Source organism: Euprymna scolopes, chromosome 19 (genome assembly GCF_053919585.1).
Source record: "Euprymna scolopes isolate OS-2025 chromosome 19, ASM5391958v1, whole genome shotgun sequence".
Taxonomy (NCBI): domain Eukaryota; kingdom Metazoa; phylum Mollusca; class Cephalopoda; order Sepiida; family Sepiolidae; genus Euprymna; species Euprymna scolopes.
Genome location: NC_136500.1, coordinates 152,272,744 through 152,295,472, shown reverse-complemented (window position 1 = coordinate 152,295,472; position 22,729 = coordinate 152,272,744). Strand labels below are relative to the sequence as shown.

The 22,729-nt window shown below is 31.5% G+C and overlaps 1 long non-coding RNA gene across 1 annotated transcript in view; it reads left to right on the top strand.

Moving 5' to 3' along the window:
* LOC145240065 (uncharacterized) overlaps positions 1 to 5,391 on the top strand; it is a 7,653-nt gene extending 2,262 nt beyond the window's left edge. The window contains exon 2 of the long non-coding RNA XR_013862479.1: positions 4,320 to 5,391. This is a non-coding gene — a long non-coding RNA (uncharacterized LOC145240065). The remainder of the gene's footprint in view (positions 1 to 4,319) is intronic.
* The last annotated feature ends 17,338 nt before the right edge of the window (positions 5,392 to 22,729 follow it).

Below are 22,729 nucleotides of genomic sequence, written 5' to 3'. Positions count from 1 at the left end.
TATATATATATATATATATATATATATATATAATACTTGTTTATTGTTATATAAATATGCTCACATCCCACTGCTACAAACAGCCACTTGTTTCAATCAAACAACAGATATCAGGCAGCGACTTGACTATTCAAATGTTCAATGAATAAATTCAATGATAATTCATTGAACATTTGAATAGTCAAGTCGCTGCCTGATGATATCTGTTGTTTGATTGAAACAAGTGGCTGTTTGTAGCAGTGGGATGTGAGCATGTTTATATAACAATAAACAAGTATTATCAGCTCTTTTTATTGAGCACTATCTAACAACCTCGTTGAATTCACTCGTCTATTACTTTTGAATAAAAAAACCCGAGTATATATATATATATATGTGTGTGTGTGTGTGTGTTCATATAGATTTATGTGAATATTTTTATTCTATTTATGCATAAAAATTGTTTTTATTACAACTAAACATGTATGCTTATTTAACCAATCGATTTCTCCAATTCTAATTTATTCAGATCAATCGGACATAACTTCCTGAGGATATATATATATATATGAGCAAACAGTTATATGTATTAGAATTTTCAAAATATGAGATGATATAATTATTTCCACAGCCAAATAACATTGCAGTCATGAAGCTAATAAAATTCGAGTTTCACCCTTATTTGGATTCATCAGTTTTACACATCTGGACTTGATATTCAAAACTTGAATCTCTTCCTACAAGACAAGTATTCTGCAACTTGAGCAGCTTGTTCCACGCACAAGAAAGTCTATTTGTGAATACAGATCAAGTAAACCGCAGCAAAATCTATGGAATGTACCAACTTTGTCTCAAACAAGGTATGTAATGATGCAACCACTAAGAACCTAAGCTAATATCTCACAAGTCGGATTTTTACACTCGATGGGACATTAGCCATTTAACAAGCTAAGTGAGGAAATTAATATTAGAATGGTTACAATGTGAGATGATTTAATTATTTGTTTCTCACCTTGCAGACAGGAGATTCGGGTTTTGCATCCTAAGTATAGATCTGTTCAACTGATAAGCCCAAATGAGGGTGAAATTGGAGTGTTGAACTATCGCTTTGTTGGCTTTCATGGCTTGTGTGAGCTGCTACATTGTTTAGCTATATAGCATGCGCACATGTGCTCTTTGTTACACAACTATACAGAGAACATGAGATCAGCTTGGAAAATTAGGACAAGACACCAAAGGACACCACTAATATACTCAGCACAATTTGTAGCCTTGTTAGAACAAAACTTCAAAGAACATTTTATCCATATGGCATCAGGAAAGTATTCAGCAGTGATTCAACTCTCTGGAAAGAGCTTGTAATAGTCAAGCCCTCTACAGATAAAATAAGGACTTAGAACTGTGTATAGGAGATAATGCGTAAATGTTGAAAACTATACAAAAGTGAAACATGTCAAAGAAGCAGCAAATATGCTGGAAGAAAATTAAAAAGTAGACCTAGTATAGAATTTAACACAATATGGGAACTGTTAATTAAAAATAATTGATAATTTTTATACAGTAATAAGTAAACAGTAATATATATACAGCAATAAGTAAACAGTAATATATATACAGCAATAAGTAAACAGTAATATATATACAGCAATAAGTAAACAGTAATATATATACAGTAATAAATAAATAGTAATATATATACAGCAATAAGTAAACAGTAATATATATACAGCAATAAGTAAACAGTAATATATATACAGCAATAAGTAAACAGTAATATATATACAGCAATAAGTAAACAGTAATATATATACAGCAATAAGTAAACAGTAATATATATACAGCAATAAGTAAACAGTAATATATATACAGTAATAAATAAATAGTAATATATATATACAGCAATAAGTGAACAGTAATATATATACAGCAATAAGTAAACAGTAATATATATACAGCAATAAGTAAACAGTAATATATATACAGCAATAAGTAAACAGTAATATATATACAGCAATAAGTAAACAGTAATATATATACAGCAATAAGTAAACAGTAATATATATACAGCAATAAGTAAACAGTAATATATATGCAGCAATATATAGAAATAATAATTAGAAATAAATTGATATTCACAAATTAAAATAAAAAAAAGTTTAAGGCTTCCCAAATCCATAAAAGAATTGTCTGCAAGAAACCCTGTCCCAGTGGTTAGAGTACTTGTAAAAATCAATTGTAAAAGTGATATTATCCTTAAGGTTGAAGGTTTAATTCTCAGTGTTGGCGAGTAAAAAATACAAGTGCAGATTACTTAGCACTTTTATCCAGTAATGGCTGACAGAACAAGAAGATGCTTCCTCTGTGAAGTAAATAAAGGGTTCGATTCGAAATTCTATTTAAATTTTTAAGTTCAGCAGAAACATTTGTGAGTCTAAAAAAAAGATACACATGAAGGTTTTATCAGGTGAAACATAAAAATTCCAATCAAGATGAATCATAATAAAAATCTTCATCTAAAAATCAGAAACGTCGTATTTTTTAAATTTGAAGTTGTAAACCACATTGACTGTGTGTGTATATTAATAAAAATTACCTTACATATATTAAAAAGAAATCGGTTATGTATAAACCCCATTGCTAAAAATATGAAAAGTACTTCTATATTAATTACATTGTATTTTAAAATTTTAAGTTGCAAACCAGATTGACTCTTTTTTATTAATCTCTCTCTCTCTCTCTCTCTCTCTCTCTCTATATATATATATATATATATATATATATATATATATATATATATATATGAAAATTACCTTAAATATGTTAAAAAGAAATTGTTTATGTATAAACTGCATGGCTAAAAATATAAATAGAATTTCTATATTAATAACAATAAAATTCTTTCACATATTCTTGGATTTAACTACTTCAGACATTTTATTTTTGTTACAAATTACTCTGATGAAACAATATAATTTCTACATGATTTTTTCAGATTTCAATTAAAAAAAACCATGATTGTTCGTCCATTGAATGAATACAGTGCAACATCACTGTGTGTATATATATATATATATATATATATATATATATAGCTTGTGCATAATTTTTTTATGGCTAGAGTTGCACTATCTCCTAGCAGAACTCTCCTGTTTTGACAGAAACATACCCGAGTTTGACGAGATACACCTAAAGGAGGTGGTGAAAATTATACTCAAGATGAGAACAGTAGTCTGATAAAAATAACCCATCTTCATCTAAAAATCCGAAATGTTATATATATATATATATATATATATATATATATTGAATAAAAAGTTTAATAATTGTAAATTATAAATCAGTTTCAAAAGAAAAGACAAACAAAATCAATTTGAGTATACACTCATTTCAGAAACGATATTCATTTTATTAAATTGACAATATTTAAAAGATATGCCCAAAGATATACTGACTGAACTTAAAACAAATTTTATAATAAAAATCAATAAGGAATATCTGCCTTACTACAAAAATACCTGTTTTATTTTGGTGCCTTAAATTTCTCCCCCTACTTTGGCTGATGAGAGGGTTATATTCAAAGACAAAACCTTTCTCAATTATTGTCAATAATTATTGTTAATTTAATAAAATAAATATCATTCCCAAAACGATCGTACACTCAACTTGATTTTATTTGTCTTTCCTTTTGAAACTGATTTATAATTTACAATTATTAATTTTTTGACTCAATATTAATATAGCTCTAGGATACATATACCTATTGAGCTTATTATATATCTGCAGTACTATGGGTACTGTTCTTTAAAAAATTATTTTTATTTTATTATTAATACAGTAAAATAAAGTCTGCTCTTTAGACTCTAGGTCATATTCCTTCTATAATATATATATATATATTATATAATATATATTATATAATATATATATATATATTATATAATATATATATATTATATAATATATATTATATAATATATATATAATATAATATATACATATATATTATATAATATATATAGATTATATAATATATATATATATTATTTACTTATATATTATATAATATATTATATGCATATATTATATAATATATATTATATAATATATATTATATAATATATATAGATTATATATGTATATTATATAATATATACATAGATTATATAATATATATATATATATGAATAAATTTTTTGTGTATAAATTGTATGCCTACAAATATGAATAGAACTTTTATTATGAATCAAATTGTTTCACATTTTTATGGATTTAACTATTTTATTTTTTTACAAATTATTCTGATGAAACAATATAATTTATGCATGATTTTTTTTTTTCAGATTTCGAGAAACCTGATTTTCCGTCCATCAATTTTGATGAATATGACATAGTACTGCTGTAGATGATGTTAACTTGTGCAGGAATTTTCTGCAGCAAGAGTTGCACAATCTCCAGCCATACTTCTCCTGAGTCGGCACTGTTAAATACCAGTTTCAAGTAGAAATTGCAGGATGACTGAAAACAAAGCAAAAATAAGTGGAGAGAATATCAGTAGCTGCAATTCCCAATAAGTAACCAAACTGTTGAGGTTCAGTGTTTCTTAACTTCGCTGATTTGATGACATATATTTGTATATGTAATATATACAATATAGAATATATTGTACAAATAAACATTCAATACTTTTGTATTCTTTCTATTTAGGGAAAAGGCAGACATTTTTACAAGTAAATACTCATCAAAAATCGATGGAATGAATGAGTATTGGTTTTCTAGCTTGCTGAGAAAGGGGCTACATACATAACTTTCAAAGAATTCAATTATAAAAATACCCATGGTGAAACACACCTTAATGAAATTAATAAAGCCTTAGCAAACAGCCATGATTTGTAAAAATGTATCTGATTAAAGTATCCTACTGCCAGGCTATTTTCTAGCATTTGGAAGAATTCCCGGCTCATTATGAATACAATTAGCAAAATAAAAATAAGATGTATACGATTCTGCATATATTCAGCATTTATAAGTTTAAAATAGTGTCCAACAACACTGATTAAACTCTAATTCATATGATTTTTCAAACGCAGCCAATTTTTAAAAAGCATATTTACATACATTCGTGATAAGCGTTATTCATGTGAAATTTGTGGTTTCAATTTTTAGGTGAATCCCACTTAAAAGCTTATCAGTTAATACACACTGTTTAAACGCCTTATTCATATGAAGTTTGTGGTTCAATATTTTCCCATAAAAATTCTTTAAAAATACATATATTCACACACTGGTGAAAAGGGTGCAGCATATATTCTTAAAGGGAACAGATCTATTCTTAAAAGAGCCCTTGGATATGAATTTAAATCATAGCAGAATCAAGTGTTAGCTCCAGAAGGAAGCCCCTTGATCTTTTAAAAATTACTGAAATAAAATGAATAAAAAAAGTGAAAAGCTTCATTGTGAAGTTTGTGGTTCCACATTTCCCAGTAGATCTTCTTTAAGAACACATATTTTTACACACACTGGTGAAAAGCCACATTCATGCGAAGTTTGTGGTAAAACATTTTCCCGGAAACCCGATCTAAAAACTCATATGCTAACACACACTGGTGAAAAGCCTCATTCATGTGAAGTTTGCGGTTCAGCATTTTCCTATAAAATTTCTTTAAAAACACATATGTTCATACACACTGGTGAAAAGCCTCATTCATGTGAAGTGTGTAGTTCAACATTTTCCCAAAAAAATTATTTAAAAACGCATATGTTAACACACACTGGTGAAAAACCTCATTCATGTCAACTTTGTGGTTCAACATTCTCCCAGAAACCCCATTTAAAAACGCATATGTTAACACATACTGGTGAAAAACTTTATTCATGTCAAGTGTGTGGTTCAGCATTTTCCTACAAAATCTCATTTAGACGTCATATGTTCACACACACTGGTGAAAAGCCTCATTCATGTGAAGTTTGTGGTACAACATTTTCCCGGAAACCCGATCTAAAAACTCATATGCTAACACACACTGGTGAAAAGCCTCATTCATGTGTACTTTGCGGTTCAACATTTTCCTATAAAATTTCTTTAAAAACACATATGTTCACACACACTGGTGAAAAGCCTCATTCATGTAAGGTGTGTGGTACAGCATTTTTCCATAAAAGTTCTTTAAAAAGACATATGTTCACACACACAGGAAATGCCTACTAGACACTATCCTCGAGTGTCTAAGGTCTCTCTATACAGGGGTTTGTCAGAACAATCTGGCATGAGGGTACTTTTTCCATAGAAGTAAACCCTGACCAAATATTCAAAATCACATCGTATTCGCAGCGTAAATAAGATCTCACTACGGCTACCCCACAGCTTTTCCGGGGAATGGTGCACCTTCTCCAAGTTATATTACCTCAAGTAATAGCACGATGCTGGATACTCCACCAGACTAGATAAATTCTTGTCCTGGAATCCAGTAAGACCAAGAGACCAAAATGAAAGATATACTACAACGTATGAAAATGGTTAATTGGAGAGAGGGAAATTATGTTCTCAATTTCTTTACTAAGTGTTTGAGAGATAAAGAACTTAAATGGAACAGTCGAATATCTATGTATCTCATATAGAGTACAAGTGTTTGCCCCAGGTGTTATGTAATGGATGGCTGGAACCATCCGATACATAACTGAAAAGAAAAAACTTCTTCAAAACAAGATAATAAATGATTTAAAAGAGTGGGCATCGAATAATTGACTGTCCACCAGTCGAAACGAAAAAGTTTACGTCGTAAACAGAAATCGGACGACGATTTTTTTTGTTTACGAAACAAGGAAACATGACATACCTCGTAACTCTGGAATGTATAGAATTTAGCATGAGTAATAATTTCACGTGTATTGATAAAGCCAATAGTTGGTCAGCTGGAGAGAAATCGGTCACAATGGTTCTGGGTCAGGAGGCAGCGAAAAATTGTCAAAATGTGACCAACAGAACATGTGTTCTATTATTGAGCAGTTGATTGACAGATCGCATGGATTGGAAAAACCAAGCCAAAATCATGTAAATATAAGAGGTGATTTTGGAGTCTAACCAGAAGAGGAGGACAAAAAGAAGAAGGAGGGAAGGGGGAAATAACTCTGTCGTCTTAGCCATTACCATAACAACCAGAAAATTAAACAACTAGACGATCAATAAGAGACGGCTACTGGGTTTTTGTTGCAGCGGGGAACTTACTAATTACGACCGTTCCCAACCTAGGGGTCCTAGCGCTATATAACGAAACCTATTTTGGTGCCGTGACCAGTGGGTCCCTTTATTCTGAGAACTCTGATTGAAGTAAAATAAAACAAAAAAGTGAAAACCTCATTCATGTGAAGTTTGTGATTCAAAATTTTCCATGAAATCAGATTTAAAAAGACATATGCTCACACATTCTCTCAACCTGTTTATGCTCCACTTACCTCAGAGGTCACACCAGGACAGCAACCAGTCCATGACCAAGAGGGACCAAGCGTCCTTCCTCCATCTTGCTTGACAGACCCCAAAAGAAACTGAAGGGGGGATTAAAACCCAGTCATGGTTTATCAAACAGAAGAAGGTCCTTCTGTACTGTTACCACTACTTAAGGTTTGAGAAATGGGGATGCAATGCAGGAGAGATACTTACCGAGAGAGTAAGAGCCTCAAACCTCCCAGTGGAGAAAAAAAGAGACATCATTACCCAATCTGTGATCCCTCATCTCACATATGAGAAGATATATCCCACAACAGGAAGTAGATCTCATTAGATGTGATGCTCTGAGGACTGCAGAAGAAGACTACTATAAAGCAAAGGATGAGGAGACAAGACAAAGACAGGAGGTAGTATGGGGAAGGGAAGAGAGGTGGATATTAATATGGGCAACAGAATATGCAAAATTAAAGCATCAAAAACAAAAGGACAGAACAGCAACCAAGAGAGGGATCTCTTTTTCATTTTTATCCTGGAAAAGCCAACATCCCTCCAGGAAGGATAACAACACAGCAATATAACAGCCTCAAATTCTTCACCACAAGAGAACTAGACTACATGTCTTCAAAAATAACAGCTCTTTTGGTGAACAACAAATGTCCTATGGAAAAACCAATAAAATCCCCACAATAGACCTACTCCAACAACAACCACTAACTTTACCAGCAGAACCCATCCATCTTTTCCAGCACATGCCCAGCTCTCCTGGAACTCCTGTGCTTCTGAAGTCTCTGTCTGACATATCACCTGCCTTTACAAACTCTCTGCTAAAAACCCCACAACCACCGACCAAAGAATCTACATCACCGAGCAGGATACCATCATCTATATCACCACCATAATCACCTAGACCACCACCACCATCAGTTGTACTCCCAGAAGCAGATGATGAACAGTTAGCTTTGGAGGAGGAGCTCAGCTACACAATTTAGGAGGTGAGGTGTATGAGAATAAAGGACAGACCACGTTTGTCCAAGATCCAAGCTGCTGGAAGAGCAAAGACTTATAGCAAAAGGTAATATCGCACTCAAGAGGCTAATACCAACAGCAGTAATGCTCACAAAACTCGACCATATCACATATGCAGCAGGGTTCTAGATCGACAGAAAAATTAACCCCCAGACATTCAACCACAATCATCAAATAGGGTCCAGAGTCTCCAGACCTCACTGGAAGACCAAGTTACAAAAACAACTGAACCTCTGCAGGAAGGAACTAAGCTAAATAAAACAGTTCCTTGCAGATCCCTCGGTACAGAGTCGACTTAAGACTACAATCAGAAAACTCTGCATCAAATACTACCATGAGAACATTGAGGGGTTGCATTATACAGCTAGGAAGTTGGAGGGAAAAATACCAGCACTTGCCCAGAGGATTAAACACCAGAAGAACAAAATCAACTCCCAGATCCAAAACAGGCAATTTAAAACAAACTAAAGGATTTTTTACAGGCAACTTATAAGGGACACCATTACTGTCGATAGTCCACCTGCAGAAGACCTGGAAAACTACTGGAGGCCTCTATTTGAAACAGAAGGCAAATATAATCAAGAGACCCAGTTAATTGAAGATATTATTAGGCTTAATGAAACCAAGCCTCAGATGCTAGAACCAGTCATAACTCCTGGTATGATAACAAGAAAACTGGCACAGTTATCCAACCACAAAGCACCTGGCATCGGCAGTGTCCAAAACTTTTGGCTGAAACAATTGACTGCACTTCATCACCATTACACTGATTGCTTCAGGAGGATGCTAAGAGGTGAAGAAGCAAGACCACCCTGGCTAACAGAGGGGGACACCAGCCCCATACCTAAGACCAAAGAGAGACATTGCCGAAATAACTACAGGACAATATGCTGTCTAACAACTACCTACAAGCTTTTTACTGGTCTGGTAGCCGACGATATATATGACCACTTATCTTCTGGGACCTACCTTGAAAAAGAGCAGACAGGGTGCAGAAGAAAATGCGTCAGTACCAAAGACCAGCTATTGATCAACAAGACCATCTTAGAAGACTGTAGGAAAAGACAAAAAACCTGAGCATGGCATGGATTGATTACCAGAAGACATTTGACAGCATGCCACACTCATGGTTACTTTGGTACCTTGAGTTATACAAGATCCGCCCAATAATTAGACAAATACTGGCGGCTCACATTCAGATGTGGAAAACCACAATATTCTTAAGTCACAATGTAGGAAAGACCATCATACCTGAAATACAAATCCAGAAGGGGATATTCTAAGGTGATAGCTTATCTCCCTTACTCTTCTGTATAGCAATAGACCTACTAAGCAAGGTCCTGAATAACAACCCGAATACCTACAATTTGAGTCAGGAATGCAATCAAGAAAGTAAACCATCTGCTCTTCATTGATGACCTTAAGCAGTATGCCAGCTCCTACACGGATCTGCACCAGCTTCTGCAGGTAGTACATACCTTCTTCAATTACATTGAAATGAAGTTTGACCTGGATAAATGTGCCAAGTGTACACTCAGAGTTGGGAAGAAGACCCACACAGAAAATATTCAGCTTAATGAAAACATCGACATCAGTGATCTAGAAGAGCTCGAGCCTTGTAAGTACCTTGGCATTGAGGAAAACGAGAACATACAGCATGCCAAGATGAGGGAGAAGATTAGTAAAGAATATGTATGCCGTGTGAGGAAAATATGCAAAACACAGCTAACAAATAAAAATAAAATTACTGCTATCAACCAGCTTGCTATGCCAGTAATAACATACAGCTTTGGTATCATTGACTGGCCACAAAAATAAATCAACCAGCTAGATGTAAAACATGGAAGCTACTAATGCTTCATAAAATAATATATAGAAATCAGTGTCTACTAAGACTTTATTTTCCAAAGGGAGAAGGAAGTCTGGGACTCTCTGAGATCAATCATCAACATAGGAAAACTATTGTGAGCACCTGTCAGTATCTAAGAAGCTCCCAGAACCACACCCTCTCAATAGTATACAAACATCAAGAGACAAGAGCCAGCAGAACAACATCAGTCATCCAGCTGGCCAAGCATTTTAGTCAGGGCTGTCTCTCAAATGAGGATGAAGCACCAAACAGGCCTGCGACAGAAATAGCAAGAAAGAGCCGGCAGAAATATACCGAGACCTTTCAAAGGATGAACCTTAAACTAGCTCAAAAGGAAAGTCCTCCACCACGATCAGGAAAAGGTTGTAATGGCTGCTCAAGACCAGGAATTGATGACCAATGCATTCAAGAAGATGGCAGGTATCAGTAATGAAAACAAATACAGGTTTTGCCATACAGAATTGGAAAGTGTTAGTCATCTGATATCAAGTTGCAAGGCTAAATACCAAGGTCTCATATATGATATGAAATGAAACTGGAATATTAAGGAGAAATCAATCATATTATAGTTATTATAGATACCACAGGGCTTATGAAGAAGAACCTGAAGTACTACCTAACTAATATTCCAGGTGAACCAAGTGCAAAAGAGATTGTTATTTTAGAATCTTTAAAATGTCTTGATTGGAATGTATAAGATAAAAGGAAAATCCGCTAGGTTGCCTCATCATCACAGCTAGACGGAAATGATTAGAAAATAAAACAATTAAACAAGAGACCAAGTAAATATTGAATATATCTCAATATCACAAAAACAAATCTAAATGCGAGCAACGGGAATCCCTGCATAGAATACCTACCAAATTTCTGAGTGAAGAATCTATTATTCCATAGAAACTATTACGTTTATAACATCAATTTGCTGATTGGGAAGTAAGTTACACAGACATGGCTAATTACAGGCGACACAAACTCATCAGCAGAACAGTGAGAGACTATTCTCTAAGAAATATAGACAAATATTCTGTCTTACTACAATAGAAAACGTTTTTACTACAACTTGTTGCATACAACTTCTGTGCAATATTATTGTCTGAAGTATAGCTTAAAATAAGCAAGGTGAAGAATTTTTGCAATAACAACCAATTGTTGATTAATAAGGTAATCAATTAGGATTGTAGAAAGTGGCAGATAATTCTAATCTTTGCTTGGATTGATTACCAATAAGAATTTACACAAGACAAAACATTCAACAAACAAGAGATAAAGTAGATATTAAATATATCAAAACGTAACGAAAACAAGGTTGAAATGTTAGAGCCAGGAATAATGCCTGGAATGTTAATGCTAGATTGATTTTCAGTATGACAAAATCAATGCGTAGACAATCTACCAAATTTCTGGTTAAAGAAGCTAGCATCACTCCATAGCAACTACTGTTGTTGTTTCACTAATCCTTTGATTTGTGAGGAGGCTTCAAAAATATGGCTAATAAAAGGCGATACAATCCTCATATCTCCATAACAGTCAAGCACAGTGTCTTAGCAAATACAAACGAATATAAAATCTCTTCAATCAGTTGGTTACATACAATATCTATGAACAATTATTGTCTCAAGTGTAGCTTAAAAAAGAACAATCAGGAGGAAGTGTTTTCCCACCAGTTGATTAACAAGATCATCAATGAAGGTTGTACAAACCACCAGAGAATTCTAATCTTGGCTTCGATTGATTACCAATGAGAATTCACACTGAGCAAAATACTTAAGAGTATTAGTGAACCTTAGACATAAGTCTAAGTTATGAAAACAAGGGTGAAATGCCAGAGCCAAAATTCCGACATAGACTACCTATCAGTCTTCTCATATCATTCTATAGCAAAAACGAGTAAGACACTATGCTATTGAACAATACAGATGAATATACTGTCTTACTACCAAACATTGTTACATTTTGTGTCTCCTGGACAGCGGCGATAGAGAATAATGTTACAAAATAAAATATAACAGTTGAAATTTACTTCATAAAAATAAACAAAGGACGTGTGAATACAAGTTAATCAACATAAAATTGTTACAAATATTTATTAAAGCTGGAGAATAAAATACAGTTTAATATAAAAAAAATAAGATGACATGACTGGAAAGAGAATGAATAAAGAAACGCATAAGCCTGACGAATCCTATAGTTGGATGAAACGCAGAATATTCAGTGGAGCTTAATCGCCATATATATTTTATAAATTACTAACTAGCTCTACCTACGTATTGAGCATTTTGAAGTAAATACTTTAAGTTTACGCATAAATCTATACTTTCGTATATTAAATTTATGTGAATAAATAAAGTAGTTATATATGTATATATATATATATATAATATATATATATATATAGAGAGAGAGAGAACACCTATAATAAACTATTGTCATTGTTTCTATTAAAAGTTTCAATTGTTTTGTAAATCTTGTTTTCTTAATTTTTCAATTAAGTTTTCAGTTTAATAAAGTTAACAAATGAGTAATGAAAATAGTTTATCTTTTTTGTTCACTTATTCATTTTAATTTAATAGTTATTAATTAATCATTTTTATGTCAGTTTATTAAGTGTTTATATAAAGCAATGTTATAAGTTTTAATTCATTTAATAGTTTAATAGGTATTCATTTTTATGTTAGTTTATTGAGTCTTGATATAAAGCAATGCTATAGTATTTTGTTCATTTATTTATCTAAATTTAATAGTTATTAATAAATAATTATTTTTATGTTAGTTTATTAAGTGTTTATATAAAGCAATGCTAGCAATAGTTATTAATAAATAATAATTTTTGCTCAATAACATCATCTTCATGATGAAAAGTTATTCTTATGTCAACAGTCCCACAATCATCAAAATGGTGTGACAAATCACACTGCTCATGTAGCACAGCAGTGGTGTAGAGACAACTGTTTGTCCGGGATCAGCAACGGAGAATGGCCTCCCTCATCACCTCATCTTAACGCTTTTGATTATTCTTTGTTGTCAATCCTGGAATGTGAAGCTTTTTTAAATAAAATTGAACAAATGCTGGGAGAAAATATCCTTAGATGTTGTGCATGCTGCTTTAGATAATTTCCCCAAAAATTTTGTAGTGTAGTAAAGGCTCGATGGAAGCATTTTGAATAATACTTATGGCATGTTGTTCCGTCAGTATTTGCTAATCCTTTTCTGTAATAAGATGTTGTAATAACTTATTTTCTGTTATTATATTTTGTAATAAATTGTTTTGTTGAGATGAATCTGTTTTATTTTGTAACAGTATTTATGCCCCAACCTGTAGGAAGCTTACCGAGGAATTTTGTTTGGTGGGGAGCTTGCCACTCGGACTTAGGGTTATTATTTGGACTAAAGAAGGTTTAGGAGGAGGAGGAGGAGGAGGAGGGGGTTTGTCACTCGTACCTAGCGTTACAGTTAAAGGAGTTTTTTAAGAGGGCGTTTGACACCCATATTTACGGCTAGTGGTTCATAGTTATTAGCTTTTGAAAATGTTATACCTTAGATTTTGAACATCAGATTACTTTTAAATATGTAAACTTATATAAATGAGGCGTGTGAAACTTTACAAGAATGACGACAAACAGACAAAAATAAATTTTATTTAAAATAAGTGACGCCACTTACAGAAAACGTGGTGTTTGGAAAAGTATTAAGTATTTTTTGCCCACATATTTAAATATCAAAAAACGCTTTTTGCTAAAGCTGACAAATCGTTCACAAATTTTGGATGAATTTGGTTTTTATTTTCAATGACATTTCTGAGTGATATATTATTTCGTTAAACTTTCCACTTTTAGATGTTTTTTTTTTTTAATTTCCCTATCTGGATTTTGAGCCAAGATCAAAGTGTAGTATTCTGATGTTGCCCATCGCCATTTCTGTCCTCTGTCAGTAGAGGAGAAATCCTTCATGACTGAGACATTTTTTTATTTTTGTTCCTATCTAGATTACCCCTTTTTGGGGAGCTAGATTTTTCCCCCACATAAAAACCGACCTTGTGCCTAACTCTGTCCTCGTGGGGAGGCAAGTAAATAGGAACTTCATTCAAAACTGAGCACCCGACCCCCTACAAATATTTAAATATTGATTTTACATTTCTTCATTGGATTCGGCATTAAATAACCTGAAAAGTGTTGATATGGCGTAAAACAAAACCAACCAACAAAAAAAAACTTCACCCCCCACACCCGTTAACATCACCGAAAAAAATACTAAAAACATGACATAAAATAAATGAATGAACAGTTTAATCAATAAATAAATGAATGAACAGTTTAATCAATAAATAAATGAATGAACAGTTTAATCAATAAACAAATGAATGAACAGAACAGTCTAATCAATAAATAAATGAATGTACAATTTAATCAAGACATTAAAAAATGAAAATATCAAAAAAAGGTTATATCGTACGTATCCGTTTTGGATTGAAAAAAAATCACTTAATTTCGTGAAGTAGGTTTTTTTGTTTGTTTTTTTTTTAATTTTTATTTTATTTTTTATTTTATTTTTTTTTATTGCATTTTCACCCCAAACAAGGCACATTGCCACTTTGGTGTAGGGGGGCTACTATCAAGGGCAACAACTACTGGGGTACTATGTAGGGATTTGGGCAGCAAGATGTCGGTTCACGTTACACATGAACTTCTGCACGTCAGTACTGTTGGGGAAGCAGGGGCCTGGAATGGAATTCCAGAGTCTAGCGGTTCTGGGGAAGAAACTATTGGAGTAAAAATATCTTTTACATCTAGGGATCTACAGTGTGGGAGTGGGATTTAGCAGCCTGTCGGGTTTGTCGAGGGTGCTCACGTCGTGGGGGCACGAGTGCTTGCAGTTCATCAGAGCATTCACCATTAAAATACTTGTAGAAAAAGCAGAGGGATGCAACATTTCATCGATGGGACAGAGGCTGAAGCTTAGATGCCAGTTCAGGGCCTATCAGGTTTGCGACTCTCTTTTGAACCTTGTCAAGGAGCGAGAGACTAGTAGCAGATGCACCAGCCCAGATGTGACAACAATACTCCATACATGGACGAATGGTGGCCTTATAGAGGTACAGGATACTTTCGGGTGTTAGTAGTTTTCTAGCACGGTAGAGCCCACCTTTCTTGCAGCGGCCCTGGCAATGCCTTCAATGTAATTGTTCCAACTCATGTTTCCTGTTGCTTTTTACAACAGAAAAACACGTTTTTATGATAGCGTGTTAGCAATTTTAATTTTTTTTTTTTTAGCACGCCATAGGGAGATAACTCAGTTTAAAGCGTCGACACTCCCTCCCCATCTTTAATATTCACTTTTCTTCCTAAAAATCGAACCTTTTGCTTGGTATCATTGCAAATTGTTTTTCCGCTGTAAAAAAAAAAAAGAAAAAAAAAAGAAACTACTTGATGAAATTAAGTGATTTTTTAGAACTTCATTCCATAACAGATTCGTACAATATAACTTTTTTTTCGATATTTTCAATTTTTAATGTCTTGATTAAACTGTACAAGTACCGAATGAAGAAATAAAAAGTTGATTTGGCGTTTCATCCGTTTCAACATTTGAACAACGCTTGCCATAAACCGATGATTGCCGGTCTCGCCCGACCCATGCTTCACAGAAATTCCCGAGAATCCGGGTCAAATTATGCAAGAGTACCATATGTAAAATAAGAAGAAAAAAGAGACTCAATTTAAGCCGATTAAAAAAAAAAAAAAAAGAAGCCATATACAATTTTTTTAAGGCTAAACTGCTTTTTAAAAAGCCAAATTCTCAAAATTTGGCCATAAAAACGCTAATCTGACATCCCGATTTGAAAATCAATTCAAAGAATAAGAATTCTGTTATTCTATTGTTTGTTATCCTTTAAAATATTAAAACATTGCGATAAATAAAAAAAATAATTTTACACGTAATATTCACCAGAAACATCGCATCCATCTAAAAATGTTTCATTAAAATGTTTCAATTTTTTTATTTTTAAATTTCTGCGAACTACCTCTCTCGTCGCCATTTTGAAAACTTGAAACTCGTCACTAACACCGTAACATCAATGATTGATGTTTTCGACGAACGAACAACATATAAGTTTCTTTCTTCCCAATAAGTATTTAATTATTATTTATTGTTTCTTTAAAATATATTCGATGATTCGTTAAATTACATTTTCACCGATTTTATTTTAATTGATTTCATCAAAGTTATTTTCTTAAAGTTTAAGTTTTAAAAACATTAAGAAATATTTAAAAAACGTAACTTTGAGAAATTGTAAGAAAATAATAGATGCGACTATTTAGGAATGCACTTATGTTACCATTGTGCAATAATAACGGTATTATTTAGAAAGCCATTCTTAACGTGAGAAGAGGACTGTTTTGTAATTATTTTGTACCTTCTCATAATAATTTATCGTAAAACTAGAATTTAACTTGGGAAAAAAAAAACGATTTTAAAATATAGCACGGTAACATAAGTGCATAAGAACCTTGATTTTCCTATACGAAAATTTGGGACGCTGTTATAAAAAACTGTAAAATGCAATGATTCGATAAGTCATATTTTTTATCGATTTTGCTTTAATTGATGTCATCAAACTTATTTTCTTAAATATTTAAAAAACGTAACTTTGAGAAATTGTAAGAAAATAATAGATGCGACTATTTAGGAATGCACTTATGTTACCATTGTGCAATAATAACGGTATTATTTAGAAAGCCATTCTTAACGTGAGAAGAGGACTGTTTTGTAATTATTTTGTACCTTCTCATAATAATTTATCGTAAAACTAGAATTTAACTTGGGAAAAAAAAACGATTTTAAAATATAGCACGGTAACATAAGTGCATAAGAACCTTGATTTTCCTATACGAAAATTTGGGACGCTGTTATAAAAAACTGTAAAATGCAATGATTCGATAAGTCATATTTTTTATCGATTTTGCTTTAATTGATGTCATCAAACTTATTTTCTTAAAGATTAATTAATGTTATTGCAGTTTATTTAACACTTATGCATGACAGTGGCGAGGCCACCGAGAATTATCTCTTGGCTCCAACCCTGTTATAAAAAAAGGAACACGTTGTGTCGACACCGTGATATATATATATATATATATATATATATATATATATATATATATATATATATATATATATATATATATATATATCGTCAACAGAAGTTTGTTTATATTAACGTGAAAATGTAATCCTGTGATTAAAATTTTGGTACTCATGCAGTAGGTGTATCAGAATTTGGGGGGAACTTTTGACACTCCTAACAGAAAGCTGCGAATAAAATATAAAACACTCGTAATTTTTCTTTTTAAAATGGGTTGTTTATTTTCTTTATGGAATATACTTCCAAAATAAGATATTTAAGTTGTTTAAAACATAATAGTGTTTACAAAGTGCCTGCGTGCGTTCAGGCAGCCATTTTTTTACGTAATTAAATAAATTAAATTTTACAAATTAAATATTTTTCAATTTTTAAACTTTAAAAATCTATCAAAATTTTTTAATTGGTTCAATTTTTACGATATTTTCAGGGTCAATGTGAAATTTTATGCTCTTCCCAATAAACCGAATATAATTTAGAAAAACGTTTGTTTTTTTAATCCCACCCCCATTTTGAAATGTCTATTTAAATTTAAATAATTAATTTATGTACCAAAGTTTTATATATCAAAAATTGAAGATTAAAGATCGATAAATAAAATATTCAAATTTAAAACAAAACAAAAATGAATAGTTATTTGCAAATTTACCTGTAAAGTCCAAAGTGTAAATCCTTTTTTTTCGAAAACCACATTGATTTAAAAAAAAAAAAAAATTTTTTTTAAGTGGAAGCTTATTTTATGTTTAGAATTTCCAGTCAATATTGGATGCTGAGGATATTTTTTCTCTTTCATTCATTTTCAAATATATTACAAATAAATGCTATCAAAGACAAGATAAGTTTCTTTTCTACGTAACTGGATCATTTTCTAGTGTTTTTATTTAATGCAACATGTTTATTCAGCTGGAAAAACATAGTATTTACGGATGTAAAATTTAAAATAGCACCCGAAGCCGACTCTCTCTTTCACACGGTAAGTTTGAGAAAAGGAGTTAAAAATAAAAATATACAAAATACTGTTAAAAACCCACCACACAGTAACATATATTGAGCGAGTTTCTAACAGTATTTTGTCTACTTTATTATTTTTAACTCCTTTTACCAAACTTACCATGTGAAAGAGAGAGTCGGGCGCCATTTTAAATTTTCCAATCAGTAAACATTGTATGTTTGTCGAGCTGAATAAACATGTTTCATTAAATAAAAACACTAAAAAATTATCCAGTTATGTAGAAAAGTAACTTATCTTGTCTTTGATAACATTTATTTGTTATATATTTGTTTTTTTGACAACTTCTTATGTGCACAGTAATACAAACCCAAAATGTAATAATTTTAATAACTATAATTTGTTTGTAGCATTTGCTTTTTGGGATTATTGAAATTGTTTTAATTTTCATAAATTTTATCTAATCTGAAAAATTAAGTTCCAAGTTTGAAAAGAATTCTTTTTCTATTATTTTCAGTCTGAACAATCTACACTTTTGACCTCCATTTTAAAGAATTTTGAAAACGTTGAAGGAAATGAGCCAGTTTTGACTGGCCACATATTTTATATGTTAGTAGTTCAACAAGGAAGATCTCAGAAATGTAGAAAATGGCTTCCCTGTAGTTTCATATAATCATGTCACCAATGTTTGCAAAAAATTGAAGAACTACAGGAAATTTTTCTTCCCGTCTAAGTCTGGAGAGTTCATTAGATTATGCAAAAAACCTTTGCATAAATTGTTTCACCCGAAGTCTCCAGCAGCAGCAGCACCACCAGTAATTCAAGCAGCAGTACCACCACCACTACTACAGCCAGTAATTCAAGCAGCAGTACTGCCACCACCAACACCACCACCAGTAACCCAAGCAGCAGTACTAGCATCACCACCACTAGTAGTAGCACAGTAAAAACCATTTGCAATGCATCAATGCAGACAGATTTAAAAAAAACAGCCACAAAAAAAACAAAACTTCAAAATATCTTTCCAGAATTCTTTTTTATATATGCAAGATGCATAATGTGGCAACAAAAACATTGCCATATTTGGTAAACTCAATTTGTACATTTTTCAATGTAAAATGTAAAATTTTTTCAGCAGCTACAGTGTTTAAGATGCCAGCAGAGTTAGGTTTTATTGCAGACTATATGACTGTGGATAAAATCCTTAACTCTGATGTGTGTACTTTGATTTTTGATGCCACCACCAAGGATGGCTAACATATTAATAATGTTATGATAACAACGGCTGAGTCAACCCATGTCATAGCCGTCCAGAGTGTACCTGGTGTTTATGCAAAGGCCTATGCAAATCATATCAATGACTGCATTAGTAAATTGGCTCAGGTACACTCTAAAATTTTTGGTGAACCTGCAATTAGCATAAAATAATAATTGAAAAAATTGACTTGTGTTTGACAGACAGAGCGCCTGTCAATCACCGTACTGTATAAATATTGGAATTGTGATGGGAAATGCAATTAATAGAGCTCAATTGCAACATACATGCTTTGGAAGCAATTACAAAGGAGGTATGTCTGCAATTGAAGCATTTTGAGGATGCTAGTGTTAGTGAGTTAGTCCTTAGTGGCAAGGATTGTATAGGGCATCGGATAATTATGAAATTGTCTTCTCTTAGATATAATAATACTTTAGGTTTAATTAAAGAGTTTAAGGATTTCTTAGGAAGTAAATTTTCAACTAAGGTAGTTCCTAGATATAGAGGTAATAGAATTAATATAATTTTTCATTTAGCTTTGGTTTACTTTACACAGAGAGAAAACTTATTATTTTTAAGGACTTTTAGGAATATTAAATCTTTGTGCAAAGATTTAGAAGCTGCCTTTGGGAATGAAGTAGCATATTTAGAGTTACAGGTTTTAGGTGTTATAGGTAAGCTTCTTTCAGCTCCTTGGATGAAAACTTTTTATACATCCCTGAAAGATCAGTATATAGTCACAGATGGGATCCGGATAGTGGAAGATGCAGTTGTTAAGTTAAAGATTTTAGTTGAAGATCCTATAAAAGTGTTGGAAAGCACTTTTGATATTTTTGGGAATCCAATTGACTTGGATGAGGACTTAGGTAAATTGATGAGGCGTCCTCTTCCCAATATTACGTCGATGATGAAAAAGTCTTTAGAAGCTATCATTGGTGTCATCCAAAGGCAGTATACAGTTAGTTTTGTTAGGATAGATAAATTACGAACGGATGCTCTGGCCTCAGCTAGGTTACACACTATGGAAGCAGAAAGTGTCTTTGGTGAGTATAGTGGTAGGAAACAGTCCTCATCTACTTTAAATACTTTTACAATAAACAATCTCATCAAAGCAAATAGAAATAAGGTATAGATGTCCTCCATGGTGAGAAAATAGATGTAGAATTTCTGGATAAGTTAATAAGTTTACCAATTAAACAGAGCATAGAAGACCATAAACTAAATACTCAATATAAAAAAAAACAATAAAACGGTTAAGAAAAGAATTTCAGATAAACATAGAAAACAATTAGAAGTAGAATTAAAAAACTAGAAAGAAATCATCCATCTCTTCCAAATAGCATATTGATAGAGAAGTTCCCAGATCATGTAGAAATTAGGGATATTTTGTTAGGCAGTATCATAGGCGTGTTTTACATATCTGGGAAGATAATAATGTAGATAAAAAATGCAATGGTCTAGTAATTAGTTTTGAAAATAACAAGTATACTGTAGAATATTATAAGGAAGATAAAGTAATTGAAGAGGTGGTATTAACTAAATATGAATTAACAGCAGACTATACAAATAACAAATTAATTTTTATCTATTGTTTTTTTTTACATCCTTGCCATTTTTTTTTTTTTTGCATAATTACAAAATGAATTTAGTTTTAGTTATAGTTTTAATAAAAAATCTTAGTCTTAGTAAAATTTAAAGTAATTGCTTTTTTTTCCATTGTTTAATTCACATATATAACTGTTAATATTAATTGTACTTATTTTCTTGTTTTAAAATTATTATACTTTCATCCAGAATTTAAAATTAGTATTAGAAAATTCACCTTAATTTTTTGTTAAAAAAAATTACTGCAAACATTTTCTCCTGGATTTTAAATCTGTCCAAGAAAATTTAGATTTTCTTATTTTGTTGTTTCACAAAAATTTATTTAAAATCTTTTATTCCGAATTCAACATTTATGCTGGAAAATTTTATTTAGTTTCTTGTTACAAAAATTATTATTGAAAACTTTCTATCCTGGTTTTTAAATCTGTCCAAGAAAATTTAGATTTTCTTATTTTCTTGTTTAAAGAAAATTTAATCCAAACCTTTTATTCCGAATTCAAAATGTCAGCTGAAAAAATTTAATTATTTTCTTGTTAAAAAAAAAACATACTGAAAACTTTTTATTACGGATTTTAAATCTGTCCAAGAAAATTAAGATTTTCTTATTTTCTTGTTTATAAAAATTTATATAAACTTTTATTCCGAATTCAAAATGTCTGCTTGAAAAATTTATTTATTTTCTTGTTAAAAAAAATATCGAAAACTTTATTCTGGAATTTAAATCTGTCCAAGAAAAATTAAATTTTCATTTTTCCTTGTTTAAATAAAATTATTTAAACTTTTATTCCGAATTCAAAATTAATGCTGGAAAATTTTAATTATTTTCTCGTTTTCAAGTCATTTTCAAATTTACATTTTTTTCCTGAATTTAAAATAAAATCTATTTCTGTTTTTTTTCATTAAATTTAAATTGAATTTCTTTGTCTTTCTGCTTAATTCCTCACATCTTTGAAGAATTTATAAGAATTTATTTGAGTAAAATCTTAGTTACATTGAAAAATAGGAAATGTCAATCCTAAACTTTTCTTTTTATATTTTTGATGTATACATAAACATTCATTTATTTTATACAAAACTGAATAATAAACTTATATTTAAAAAAAAACATGTTTTTGTTCCTTATTACATTAAATGTTTGTTTAATCATATAGTGTAAATATGAAGAATTCTCCCCCTTTATTCATATAGGGTAAATATGAAGAATTACTCCATCTGTAAGGTCTGACGAGGCTGTTGGATCGTAAACATGGTTCAACATCCAAAACATATGTAACCAAACAGATAAAACGGTTAGAAAAAATAAAACACACACACACACACACACATATATTCATAAGTTTTAGTTTCAGTTTCTATTCAAGCTGATGCACCTAAGTCCTATGGATATAATTTTTATTTTTTGAAATCGTAACTTTATAATATAAAAAATTGATAAAACATTAACTCTATAATAATAGATACGAAGTATG